Source organism: Aethalodelphis obliquidens, unplaced genomic scaffold (genome assembly GCF_003676395.1).
Source record: "Aethalodelphis obliquidens isolate GAN/ISIS:26980383/991018 unplaced genomic scaffold, ASM367639v1 scaffold8, whole genome shotgun sequence".
Lineage (NCBI taxonomy): Eukaryota > Metazoa > Chordata > Mammalia > Artiodactyla > Delphinidae > Aethalodelphis > Aethalodelphis obliquidens.
The window spans coordinates 60,632,857-60,644,938 of record NW_020837952.1 but is presented as its reverse complement, the minus strand read 5'-3'; the positions used below and the strand labels follow the sequence as shown (position 1 = coordinate 60,644,938).

General features: G+C 52.7%; 1 long non-coding RNA gene across 2 annotated transcripts; it reads left to right on the top strand.

The window, feature by feature from the left end:
- The first annotated feature begins 3,945 nt into the window (after positions 1-3,945).
- Positions 3,946-11,061, top strand: LOC113621340 (uncharacterized). 2 transcript variants are annotated; one of them, XR_003433129.1, is made up of 3 exons: positions 3,946-4,040; positions 4,170-4,286; positions 10,893-11,061. It is a non-coding gene; the product is annotated as an uncharacterized LOC113621340 (long non-coding RNA). The 2 variants fall into 2 exon arrangements; XR_003433130.1 differs by lacking the exon at positions 10,893-11,061 and adding an exon at positions 8,492-9,342.
- The last annotated feature ends 1,021 nt before the right edge of the window (positions 11,062-12,082 follow it).

Here is a 12,082-nt window from a genome sequence, read left to right as displayed (position 1 = left end):
TTTCATTTGAAACCTGGACATTCTCATATTGCACATGAGATTCTGGATCTTATTTAAACCTTCTGTTTCAGCTGGTTTCCTCTCACTCTGCTCTGGAAGGGGTGGCGTGGGCTGAGCCTCATTCTTGCCAGGTGGAGATAGAAGTCCTGGTTTCCCAGTTGGCCTTCAGTGGCACCCATGGTGGAGGTGCTCCTATCACCGCTGCATGGAAGTGGGAGTTCTGGCTCCCCGCTAAGCCTGCCCGGAAAACTCCCTGGCTGGGAGGGACAGAAGGGCTGTTTCTTCTCCTCACCTGTAGACATGGGGTTGGGGGAGGGGTGACCTTGTTATCGGGCCAAGGTGAAAGACCTGACTCTCTACCGGTCCTCCTCTGACAAAACCCTGTGGGGAATAGGAGAGATGCCTTGTTACCGCCAGGCCGGGGTAGAGGTCTGGACTCCCCACATGTCTCTACAGGCACCACGGGAGAGGGGCCTCGTTTCCAGCTGGCAGGGATGAAAATCCTAGCTTCCCACTCAGCCTCCTCTGACACCAGTGGGGATGTTGGGACACCTCATTTCAGTGCGGTGTGGGTGTGGGCGGGGCCGTGTTTGCTTCTGTGTGTTTAGCTAAAGTAGAGCAGTTATTGTCTACAAGTTTTCTGACTTGCTGGGCTTCCCTTTCCTGGTCTTTTGGCCAGAGAGAGAAGGCTTTTGTTTGTCTGTGCCTGCTGACATTTTTAAATGCCAGCTTCTCCTCCTCCAAGTCTAGGATGTACGAGGCAAAAGAAAACCCAGGGAACTTGCCACTGTGGAATTCCTTGGGTCCTGAGGTCCCTAGTCAGCCCACCTGTTTCTCTCCACCTTTCAGAATCTTCTTCTATTTGTTTTATATAAAACATTCAGAGTTTTTACTTGTACTTAGTGGGAGGAATAGGGAAAAGTACATCTGCTCCAGAAGCAGAAATGTCTCTCTGTGTTACTTTTGCAACTTCCTGTGAATCTATATTTATTTTGAAATTAAAAGTTTAAAAGAAATTCTAACATAGGCGTCTCACCAGCTTGTTCGAGTATTAGAATCCGAGACAAATAGTTACTCTAGGAGAAGAAGCCTGTTCATCAATTCACATCAAAGTGTGATAAACTCCAAAGGACAGCAGCTCAGAGGCAGGGGCAGGCGCGGGGCTGACGTCACCGGGAGTGGGTTATCCAGGCAGCCGTGCCCAGAGCACTGGGGCTGGGCAGGCAGCTCGGGGCAGACATGTCGGGTGGCGTCTCAGAAGATCACGTCTCAGAAGATCATGAAGCCCTTTGCAAATGAAGGGCCTCATTACCGCTCACCCTGTGGGGGTCCTCGAATGCCTGACTTTGATTCTGAGGCAGTTGCCAGGCTAGAAGGCACACAACTGTTGCCTGTTAGAGCTGGAAGGGTCCTTGGGGACCATCTGCCCAGCCCCCCCCCCCCCGCAGCAGGAAGCGAGGCCACAGCCCCACAGCTCTAGCCAGGCGGGTGGAAGCCGGGCCTGAGGAAGGCTGTCTGGCTGCACGGGAGGCTGGGCTGAAGGAGAGGCCCGCAGCGGGGCCCAGCTGGCCAGCCGGACTCCTGGCTGGGGGAAACTGGAGCATCTGGAAAGCATCATTCACTTTGACCAATCAATGTTTAAAGGCCAAACAAAGCCACAGCGAGCACAGCCAGGTTTTCCCCCCCCACCTTCCAAGTCGAACAGCACATCTGGGTGTTTCATTTTAGCTCACGGTCATTTGCTGCCACGAGATTGCCTTAGTGGTGGGGGGGGGACACGAGCCTCTTGCCACTAGAGGACACGTTTATCCACCTTTAACTCCCAGGAGTAGACTGATTTCACGAAAACAGAAACTCACACCTGCCTAAGGAAAACTGGAAATGAATATTTCCATACTTCAAGTTTTATTCTATTCCTGAACCAGGCCCTGGGGTGAGTCGAGGGTGGGAGCGGGCTTGGAGAAAAGCAAAACTAAGCCCCTGCCCCAAGCTGTCTGCTGCCTTGTGGGAGACACGAAACAGAACGAGTGCCAGATAGAAAAAAGAGCACTTGCTGTTCAAAACGACAGCCACACCCTCTTCCTTGAAGCAATCCCTTCCTTGGGGTCCCTTCTGGGACTCCACTCTCCCCTGGATCTTCTCCAGTCCCACCCGCCACGGCTTCACCCGCCCTTCCCATGTTGGGTTCCTGGATGGCTGGTCCTGAATCTCCTCTCATCTCCCTCTACTCTCTCTCCTGGACCAATTCCTCCTCTCCTGGGGCCCCAATTACCATCTCCTTGCCACCGACCCCCAAATTCACAGCTCCAGCCAAGCCCTTCCCTCTCAACCCAGAAGGACACATCCAACATGGCTTGGGTGTCTGCGTGGTTCTCAGGACTCAACCTGTTTAAAACTGTATGCATGCTGTTATGGGCTGAATTGTATCTTCCCAAGATTCATCTGTTGAAGTTCTAATCCTCGGTACCTCAGAATGTGACCGCAGGGACTTCCCTGGTGGCACAGTGGTTAAGAATCCACCTGCCAATTCAGGGACACAGGTTCAATCCCTGGTCCGGGAAGATCCCACATGCCGCGGAGCAACTAAGCCCGTGCGCCACATCTACTGAGCCCGCGATCTAGAGCCCACGAGCCACAACTACTGAGCCCGTGTGCCACAACTACTGAAGCCTGAGCGCCTAGAGCCCGTGCTCTGCAACAAGAGAAGGTATTGCAATGAGAAGCCCGCACGCTGCAACAGAGAGTAGCCCGTGCTCGCAGCAACTAGAGAAAGCCTGCACGCAGCAACGAGGACCCAGTGCAGCCAAAAATAAATAAAATTTTTTTAAAAAGAAAAAATAATTCATTTACCTTTAAAAAAATGTGACTGCACTTGGAGAGGTGATTCAGTTAAAAGAAGGTCATTAGGGTGGACCTTAACCCAATATGACAGGCATCCTTATAAGAAGAGTAGATTAGGACACAGACACAGAGGGATGACGTGTGAGGACACAAGAAGAAGATGCCCATCTGTAAGGCAAGGAGAGAGGCCTCAGAAGGAACCAGCCCTGCTGCTACCTTGACTTTGGACTTCCAGCTTCCAGAATCGTAAGACAACAAATGTGTGTTGTTTAAACCCCCCAGTCTGTAGAACTTGGTGGTGACAGCCCTAGCAGACCGATACGCACACTTTCACCCCACCTGGCTTGCCTCCTGTGCTCCCTCCTCTGTGAAAAACACGTCCACCAGGCAACTGCCCAAGCCAGGAAGAAGCTGAAGATTCCTCCAAATCCTTCTCCTCTGTGTCTTCCACAGTGGTCCACGGCCACACCTGGGCACTTGGACTCCTAAATAGCTCTTAAATCCATTAACTTCCTTCCATCTCTTCAGCCCCGCCCCCTCCCTGCTCCCACCCAAGGCTGACTGGCCACGAAATAGGCAGAACTGCCAAGTTCAGTGTTTCTCAGGAGCTGTAGCCCCAATGAGCACGACCACACGTGGCCACCGCTGGGGGAGCGCTCGGTGGCTACAGCGTCCTGCGTGTGGGTGCCACCCAGACGTTGCTTCCCAGGATGCCACAGTCCTGTGGTGTTCAGAAATCACACCAGGGACGTGGGCGTTACACCAGTTCACACGCTTTGCAGCCACAGAAGGCAATCGTGCTGTAATTTCAGAGTGAGGTGCTTAGGGGTGTAAGAGGTCCCTACTCTGGGCTCCTCTCAACTCAGAAATCCCCCCACCCTGGACTCAGACTGCTGTCACCATTAACCAGAAAACATCTCCTAGGAGGAAGTGGGAGGCTGAGGCCCCGTGCTCACCAAGCATCCCCCCACCAGGCCTTCCCTGGGTGCTTTGCCAAGAACGTGGCCTCTGGGTTCACTGAAATGAATGGAACGTCCGCAAGATTTATGTGTCTGCATGCTTTCTCCCCAGGCCTCAGCAGGCTCATTTCACACACACCCAGGACACAAGCACCAGGGGCACCAAACAAGTATGAAAAGAGACAGGCTAGAATCTTGCAACTATCAGATGTAGAAAGATGCTATTGACACAAATGTTAGGTTCGTGGTTTGAATCACCGATGGGAGCCTAACCCGGAATGCTGGTCAGGGGCGGAGAAGAGAGGGACAGGGCCCTTCCCTAACACTCACAGCCAGACCCTGCTCACAGCAGCCACACCTGTCTCCTAGGACCCACGCTCGACTGCAGGAGGTGGACCGTGACGGAGGTATGCAGTGAGAGCGGCAGGACCCAGAGGAAGGAAGGAGGGAGCTGCTCTTGAAAAGAGACCAAACCACCGATGAAAGGTGAACAAGAGGTATTTGCCAGGCAGACCGGGTGGGACCGGCAGCCTAGGCAAATGTCTCGTACGGGGTGGGAGGTTACGGTACCTCTGGAGCAGAGTACGTAGGGGCGCCCAAGAGCAGACGTGGCTGCAGGGACAGGCAGGAGGCTGACCATGGAGGGCTTTGGAGCCATACCCACCTGCTCTGAGGTTATACGGGTGGATGCCCAGAGGATTGAGTGGAGTGATCGGGTCAGATTTGTGTACTTATTTACTTATTTATTCATTCATTCTTTGTTTTTAGCCAACATGCAGCTTGCGGGATCTTAGCTCCCCGACCAGGGATCCAATCTGTGCCCTCGGCAGTGAAAGTGCAGAGTCCTGACCACTGGACCACTAGGGAATTCCCAGATTTTTTTTTTTTTAAAGAAGCTTGACTTCATGGTCCTTGTATTTTCAAATGACAACCTCAGTTTCCCCATCTCTCAAATGGGGACAATAATAGAACGTACCTCATGGGGCTGTGGTGCAGATTAAACGAGTTAATACAACCAGACATGCTTAGCCTCGTGCCCGGCACATGCATCGTAGCTACAGATCGGCATGACCTATTTTCTTGTTGTGTCACTGTTGTCATCATTCGTCAGGCCCGGGATGGCAGGCTCAGGAGCACATGGCCTGGGCGCTTGTGTTGATGGCCTCCTTGCTAAGGAAAGTCAGTGCTGCGCAGTGTGAAGCTGTTTACTGCACACGGACGCCAGGCCAAGGGGTGAATGGTGGCTTGGGCACCGCCCCCTGCAAGCTGGCCAAGCCGTGTGCCTGGACACGGGACCACACCCATCCAGAGAGCCAGCCGACACCCTTTTCCAATTTGCCAAGCCCTGCATTGGGAGAAGGGGCTGGGGGCTTTTCCTAATTCGTGCCTGATGTCCTGGGGTCCCCCTGGAGAGGTGCTGCCATTTGGGGTGAGGGCTGGAAGCTAAGAGGCATCTCAGAGTGGTGTTGGGGGCGGGGGCAAATTGGGAGGGAGGTCTGCCCCCTTGATTCCCCCAGGTCAAGGCCCCTTCCGTGGAGGGGTCAGTTAGAGGCTGACCAGGGTCAGTTAGAGGCTCATGGAATTCCACATTAAAGGAGAACCCACAGAACTTCAGAAGTGAATGTTCCCAGCGTGTATCTCCTCCAGCCCCAGCCTGTGCGTCATGTTCGACACAGAACTTAGAGTCAAATAAACCTGTATTCAGATCTCAGTGTCCCCAAGCCCCTGTGGCTGTTGCTTGACCCCCTAGGGCTCGGCTTTGTCATATGGAACAGAGTGTGATGCTAACAGCTCCCCTGCACAGGGTAGACAAGAGCCTGACATGAACAAACACGCAGATGGCAACTAGCATGGTGCCTGGCACAGAGCAGACACCCCAGAAATGCCAGCAACGTGCCGTCCATCCAAGGTGGGGGAAACATGCACGAATACTTTCCACCGATACCTAAAATATGAAGGTCGAAATCTGGACAGAGGTTTCTTTTAATTAGCTAGCAGTGGGAAAGGTTGCTTCAGGAATGTGAGTGCCTGATGATTTCCCCAGGTGGTAGGGAAAAAATATGAAATGACAAAAACAGACCGAGAAACATTCTTGAGGGAAAAAGAGACAGAGAGTCCTGTTAATAGCACCACCTAAATATAGCAAAGTGTATTTTTGTAGATGGCAAAAATGGTGCCCAAACTGGGGAAGAAAATGCTGGTTCTTCCCAAATTTCCCAGCTAGCTCTTTCTTGAATCCAGGTGGCCAGGCACATCTGGAAGCTCCAGCTGACGGAGTGTCAGTGTGTCCACCTGACTTCTGGGCACCGTCCAATGCAGAGGGACAAAGCTTAACAATTTTCCAACCCTTCCCATAAAATCCAGTAGAGCGGCCCGACTGGGAAACCTGGTTCTTTCTCACCTGGTTGGGGAAGTAAGATCTCACAAGCCACCTGGTGTGGCCAAAAAAAAGAGAAAAACTTAAAAAGGAAAAGATGAACACGGCTCCACAAAGGGCCTTCCCCTTTGACCAATTTTGAGGCAGAATTTGGTCAAATCGCTTCACAAACATATGGGAGGCCTGGAGCCCCCCAAGCCCCTAATTGGGAACAGGTTAGCGGAGACATCCGCCGGGAGTCGCCACGTGGTCCCCAACAGCGGCCTTCCCCACCGAATTCTTTTGCTCTGATTCCCACATAAGCCATAACAACACCATGCAGAACCAATTACGCCCGGCTCCGAAGAGGAGGCCGCAACTCTGGTCGGGGTGGCTGGAAGGGGACCCCCTGGGACGGCCTCCTCTGCGGGGGGCCACCCTGCTGTCAGTCCTGTGACCCGTCTGTGCCTGGAGCCCGCGCCTGCCCTCCCAGAGGAAAACCCCACAGCATTTATCGTGAACTCGCTGAAAAGCTGGAGTGTTCCGTGGGTGACCAAGAAATTGATGACCCCAGAGCTGACCGCCGGTCGGGAGCCGCTGTGGCATCAGCCGTTTGGAAAGGGTGGGTGGTGGGTCCGTTTATATTAAATGAGTGGAGAGTGGGGACTTCCCCTTCCAGATATCCATTTACAGCTGCAGAAAGGCCCTTCAGTGCTGAATCCAAACGAGGTGTGGCATGGGGAGGCCGGGGTTTGGATGGGTGGGAGCTGCTGGGTGGTGGGAGCTGTCTGGCATCCGAGTGCTCTATCAGCAAACATCTGCGGGTGCCAACGTCAGGTTCAAAGCCTGGCTCCGCCGTTGACCGGCTGTGCGATCTTGGGCCAGCGACCTAGCTGAGTAGGGCCTCGATTTCTCACGCGCAAATAGGTGTGATCATAGTGTGCAGCCCACAAGCCTTTGTCAGGATTCAATGAAATAATCCAAGCAAAATGCTCAGGATACGGCACGGATGCAGCAAGCGTTAGCTACTATGAAGATTCTACCAGGGCTTCCGTGGTGGCGCAGTGGTTGAGAGTCCGCCTGCCGATGCAGGGGACACGGGTTCGTGGCCCGGTCCGGGAAGATCCCACATGCCGTGGAGCGGCTGGGCCCGTGAGCCATGGCCGCTGAGCCTGCGCGTCCGGAGCCTGTGCTCCGCAACGGGAGAGGCCACAACAGTGAGAGGCCCGCGTACCGCAAAAAAAAAAAACCACACTGAGCTCGTTAGCTTTGTCCTTTGGGTGTCATGGGCAGACTGGTAGAAGCCGGTTAGGGAAATGGGGATATGCACTCCCCCGGAAAATATTTAGTTCCTAGCTGCCTTCTAAGAACAAAGCAAAGAAACAAACGCATACAAGTTTGTTATTCATCAGAGCCCCCTGAGGCTGCAACATGTGGGCCTCCCAGCACTCGGAGACACTGGTCCAGTCCCAAGGTGCCAGTTCTAGGTGAGGGGGGGGGGGGGTTGGGCCAGGGTCAACTGTGCCCCGCACCATGAGTTCCAAACGCAAAGCCCAGGTGAAAGGCTATTAAGAATTGGAAAGGGGGTGCGGGAGAGCTTGCAGCATGCCTCATCTGTCCGATGCCCAGCACTGCCCGTCTGCTGTCCTGCTAAGGCACTGGCAGCTTCCCCAGACCACAGGCATTGGTCCATCCTTTTGGCCTTTTCAAGGCTCAAGATTTTCTCAAGCTGGCCCTGCCCCTCTCTGCTCCCTCCTTCTGGAAACTTTCCTTTCAGTCATTCCTAACTACCCATCCTGGAGCCCCACCTGGCAGGGACGGCATCTGGGTCATCTCCATGTGCCAGAATCCTGCCACCAGACCATCAGTTCCATTATCCAGGACGTGGTGGACCGGAAGAAGGGGTACAGTCTCCCCCAGGGTGTCCTAGTCTCAGGGCAGTTTCTGGAAGGTCCCCTCTTGTGTTAAATCCTAGGTATGGGTTGATATTGTTGTTATTTACATTTTTCTTGGAAGGTGGGGTTCAAGTGGAGAAACCGATGGATTTGCACTCCAGTTCAGTTCTCAAAAAAGGCCATGGCCAAATGGAATCTATGTGGGTTTCTCCAAAGATCACTTTGGCTGGAGGGGTAGGGAGTGGCTGTCAGAGGTGGACAAGGAGAGGCTGCTGCAATGCTCCAGACTCTGGAGGAGGACCCCAAACCAGGACAGGGACCAGGGGGCTGGGGAAGAGGGGACCAAATCAGAGAGCAAAGGGCCAGCACTTGATTGATGTGAGAGCAGCATGGGCGGTGGACGGGGGAGACGGGGAATGATTCCCAGCTTTCCTGCCCAGGACGAGGTGGTGCCTTTCATCAGTGTGGAATCTGAATATAGCAGAGCAGTTCTGGAGAGAATGATGAGTTCAGTTTGGACGTGTTGAGTTTGAGATGCATGTGGACATCCAGGTGGCGAGCTCTAGTGGCAGACGAGAAAAGCTGGAGGTGGGTGCTGGAGGCGTAATCTGGGCCGTGGGGTATTTACTACCAACTGGTGATGCCTTCCCCCCATCCACTTCATCCCAGTCTTCCTGATGCCTGGATAGAAGAGTGTTGCAACATCCCGAGGTGATTTATAGGGAAAACGTCTTGCACTGCCTTCCAAGTGGGAATCTAAAACCCCACATTCTGATCCTAAGTGTAATTTCCAGTCATTTCCACCGACAACATTTGGTTCTTATTATCAAAAGATACTCACACAGATGTAGCATTAAAAATCTTGGCTTCGATGGATAAAGAAAACAAGATAATCTAAAGTACTGCAGCAACTCTCAGACATTTACGATTCCAAGAAATGGTTGTTGGATAACTGCTCTAGAATATCCATTTTCCAGTGTGTTTCTGGGTGGAAGAAAGCCAGCCCTTTGGTAAATTTCAGGCCGTTCATCTGAACCTTCAATCAGGAATGTCCTAGGGCCTTAGATGGTGAATTAGGCATGGGCATTTCCCCTTGATGTCTCCAGACCTGACACACATCCAGGCACACAGACAATGCTCACTAAGGGTTTGCTGACTGAAAAAAGAAACAGCTGAATACCTTAAGTCAGGACATGCTAGGTTTTCTCATTTGACATTTCCTTTCAAAGGTTCCGAGGGCTTAAATTACAGGGAAAGGAAGCTTCTGTAAGTCAGAAATGGAAACATATTTATGCGGAACTGATGTTTTGAACTTTAATGGAGAACTTTATCTTTCCTGTGTCAAATTCTATATTAGTGATTTGGGGTCCCCTCAAGCATCGGTAATTAGTAGAGGGCTCCTCATTCGTGAGTCCTGGTTATCCCCAAAGTATATTTTTTACGTAGTAATAGCTAACATTTATGAAGTACTTCTTACATGCCAAGCACTTTAACAAATTATCTCGTTTAATTCTCACAACAATTCTGGGACGATGATATGCTTATTATCCTCATCTTGCAGTCATGGTGACTCGGCCTTGGGAAACGTAGGCCATTTTTCCAAGGGCCCACGGCTAGTGGGAGGCAGAGCTGGTATTTGAGCCTAAGGAATGTGACCCCGCGGCCCAATTACTGACTGTTCCTGTTTCTGAGCCAACGGTGAGCCGGGGGTGGGTGGGATGGGCCTTCACGAACATTCATCTGCTTATTCCTTTCGGGAACCCTGAGACATAGGTCGTGTTCTGAACCCACTCTACAGCTGGGGGAACTGAGCCTCACAGAGGTGAAGCCGTGTGACATGACAGAGGCTGAACCTGGGTCCAAGGACGCCAGCATGCCCCTTTGTCTTCCCACCGGCCCCAGGACTCTGCTCCTCCCTCTGTAGCCCCTGATTCTCCCCAGTGCCCGAGACTTAGTCTCTGTTAGACAGCAGGTCTCCATCGGGTCTCCCAGGGGCACCCAGGCTGAGAGGGGTCAGCCTCAGCCCTGGGAACCTCCAGGACCCTCCGGGGCCTCAGTGCAATTGTGGCCGCACCATGCGCGGCTCAGGGGGCAAAAGAGATGGACCACGTGCCACTAATACCACGTGAAGGGAGCCTGGATCCCAGTACCCGTCCTTCCTTTCCACATCTCCCGTGCTGTTCGTCCCGTGCACACGGCCACATGAACAGAATCGAGAGACTGATCCAATCCCGTCCCTCTTAGGAGGTTTGCTTGCTTAGCAGGTCTGAGTCAAGGGAAGCCTCTCTTCCTCCCCGTGTGGTGCCCCAGGGACCAGCCAGTCCCCTGCCCCACCCACCCAGCCCAGGAGAGAGGACTGGGCTCCCCGAGAACAGCCTGAAATCATCCAGGATGCTGCCAGCTGCGGCTCGAGCACCCAGAGCCCATTCTCACTGTCTGCCCTCCACCGCATCGTGGTGTCATGGGGTCCAGAAGCGGCGGTTTACGGAAGCCTCTGTGCACCAGGCCTCTGCCCATCAGCCCAGCAAGGTGAGCAGGTTTATCTCCAATATACAGATGGATGGCGGAATCCAAAGTGGGCTTTGGGACCACACAGCCCAGATGCCCATCCCGGCTCAGTACTGCCTGGCTTTGAGCAAATCCCTTCACCTCTCGGAGCCTCCGTTGGTTCATCTCATCAGCCAAATGGGTTCCCTCCAGGGGTTCTTGACCTGGGCCCACAGATGCCTGAGAGATCCTTGGAAAGGATGGAGGGGGTTCCATAAAAGAGGATGGGGAATAGTTACCTCTTTATTTCAACCAACCTATAACTGAAATGTGGCGTTTCCTTCCACCGTGAAGGCACAGAGCTTCCAGAGGAGTGTTAGTAGCACCTGTGACCTGTCATCAATTAATGGCTGTGGCTACTTCGAAATTACAATCACTGGGCTTCCCTGGTGGCACAGTGGTTAAGAATCCACCTGCCAATGCAGGGGACATGGGCGAGCCCTGGTCTGAGAAGATCCCACGTGCCGCGGAGCAACTAAGCCTGTGCGCCACAACTACTGAGCCTGCGCTCTAGAGCCCGAGAGCTGCAACTACTAAAGCCCACGCGCCTAGAGCCCGTGCTCCCAACAAGAGAAGCCACCGCAATGAGAAGCCCGCGCACCACAACAAAGAGTAGTCCCTGCTCGCCACAACTAGAGAAAGTCCACGCGCAGCAACAAGACCCAGCTCAGCCAAATAAGTAAATAGATAATTAATTAATTAAAACAAAATTACAATCACCATTGGATCTGTCACCGGTCTTGCTGTTTAATGCGTTAATTTGTCAGTGCCCTTCCTGAAGTGTGTGTCTCAGAGGAAAGGAGCCCTCAGCTGGCCAGCGGGGTCTGTCTCAGCTCCTCAGCTACGTGAGGTCCCTCTGTGCACACAGCCTGCCCGCCTGATCGGTTAAACCACCTGTCGCCCAGCGTCTCCTGCATGGAGGGGAGGGTTTGGAAAAGGACTAACTCTTTTTTTTTGATTAATTGAAGTGTAGCTGATTTACTATGTAGTGTTAATTACTGCTGTACAGCTAAGTGGCTCAGTTATACCTGTATATACATTCCTTTTCATATTCTTTTCCATTATGGTTTATCCCAGGACTTTGAATATAGTTCCCTGTGCTATACAGTAGGACCTTGTTGTTTATCCATCCTATATACACCAGTTTGCATCTGGTAATTCCAAACTACCAATCCTTCCCTCCCCCACCCCCCTTCCCCCTTGGCAACCACAAGCCTCTTCTCTATAGGATTGACTCTTTAATGCCCAGTGCAGGCCTCTCCTGGTAGGCTCAGCCCAACATCCTTTTGGAGGAAGGCATCCATTTTGGTAACAGAAACTCCTTCAAACAGTTCCTCGGTTCCCAAACCTTGGCATCACCCTTGACCCCTCTTCCGATCTGTCATCATGTCTATTTGCTCCATCTCTAAATTTGTCCAGAGGCATGTCACTTCTCTCCACGTCTGCTGCTTCACCCGGGTCCAAGCTACCATCGTCGCCTGCCT